The sequence below is a fragment of the Ceratotherium simum genome, chromosome X (assembly GCF_057802395.1).
Source record: "Ceratotherium simum simum isolate JZ-2026a chromosome X, ASM5780239v1, whole genome shotgun sequence".
NCBI classification, from domain to species: Eukaryota; Metazoa; Chordata; class Mammalia; order Perissodactyla; family Rhinocerotidae; genus Ceratotherium; species Ceratotherium simum.
Window position 1 is genome coordinate 85,628,544 of NC_141940.1, and position 1,781 is coordinate 85,630,324.

A 1,781-nucleotide genomic window follows, 5' to 3' on the forward strand; every position below is an offset into this window, starting at 1 on the left:
CCCTCAACTACCCCCGCGTTCTGTCCCTCAGTCTCTCGGTCATAGTTCCTCCGTAAAGCTTATGTCAACTTCCCAGCTCCCTCTGAACTCTCTTCTTTGACCCTTACTGTTTCAGTTTAGTTCAGTTCTGTTCAGATACAGTTAGATTTCCATGCACATATCCCATGATTTTCTGACCACAGCCTGAGGGTGGGGCGAGAGAAGAGGAGTGAATGGAACTCCACTCCACACAGAGCCTTCAAGATGGCGCTGGTTTTCTCAGACATTCTGGAATACTGTCTAGGAATCCTCTTACTATTGCATGTTTGTAAAGGGTCCCACTGCTTTGAAGAAGAAGATGTGTGTGTGCACACCAATTTCCAAAGTGATGGTGGGTTAGCACCTGGGGATACAGTGATGAAAAGAGAGACTGCAGTGGGAAATTTGCTAGCCAGTGCAGGAGACAAGCTTGCAAGTAAACAGAATACAACATCCAGTAAGCTTTCTTAGCTTCACAAGCAGCCAGGAGGGTGCTCGCTTCAGCAGCACATATCTTAAAATTGAAAAGACTCAGAGATTAGCATGGCCCCTGCACAAGGATGACATGCATGCAAATTCATGAAGAGTTCCATAATAAAAATGGGGGGGAAAGGGTGGCAGGAGGGAGGAGGCTGTTGCATTAGTCACGGGGCGAGGGGGGGGGGGATGACACAGACGACACGGGGACGGGGACGGGACACAACGACACGGACGTGGATGAGGCCTGAATCAGGATACTTGCAGCAGGGATGGAAAAGGATCAGGATCAGATAAGTGAAATTTTTTGGAGGTTGAATAGGCAGGGCTTGGGGACTAATTGAAAATAGTGAGTGAATGAGTGAAAGGAGTGTGAGTTCATTTCTGGGTTGGATGTCAGAGTGGATGATGGTGCCTTTGACAGAGCCAGGGTACACAGAAGGAAAAGCAGGGTTGGTGGGGAAGAAGAGACTAAGTTCAGTTTGGAGTGTGTTGAGTTAAGGTGTGTGTGGAACATTCACTCACTCAACAATGCCTTGTTGAGCATCTCCTATGCACCAGGCACTGTGTAACCGCGGGCCCTCCAGGACCAGTTCAGATGACCCCATCTTATCAACAAAGTAACTAAGAGTGGGTTTTCAGGAACTAAGACCCCTTGCCCAGTTCAGGCCAGTTGAGACCACCAACCCATCAACTAGGCCTGTGCAAATGCTAAACAAGCGACCTTTTTGACATCAAGGAGCTAAAAACTCCACCCTCGGATTGTGGTAATGCTGCACTTTTGTGAACATGCATGCTATGAATAAGCAAGAAGCTTGACTATGCTTGCGTAGATCATCAATTACTTCTCCTTACCTCCAGTCATCTGTCCCCACACTTCAGACCACCTTGCCCCCTACCCCATAAATATCCCTGAGTCCCCATTTTAGGGGAGGCAGATTTGAGACTCATTCTCCTGCTTCCTCTCTTGCCTGCCTTGTGATTAAATCCTCTCTCTGCTGCAATCTTGTGATCTTGGTGATTGGCTTTCTGGGCAACGGGCAAAAACAGACCTGGTTCAGTAACAATTGTGCTAGGTGCTGAGGATGTAGTGGTAACCCAGATGAGGTCCTGGCCTTTGTGGTGCTGGCATTCTACTGGGGGATCAGTCAATAATCAAACAAATTTCATTCATATATTAATTGAGCACCTCCTATATACCAGGCACTGTTATAGGCACTGGGGATTCAGCAAAAGTCCCTGACCTCCTGTGATTCACATTCCAGTGAGGGAGGCAGACAATAAAG

At 47.7% G+C, this 1,781-nt stretch overlaps 1 non-coding gene across 1 annotated transcript; it reads left to right on the forward strand.

Moving 5' to 3' along the window:
* Positions 1–509: 509 nt before the first annotated feature.
* LOC147911921 (U6 spliceosomal RNA) lies at positions 510–617 on the forward strand. The gene has a single exon (XR_015550780.1). It is a non-coding gene; the product is annotated as a U6 spliceosomal RNA (small nuclear RNA).
* Positions 618–1,781: the final 1,164 nt, after the last annotated feature.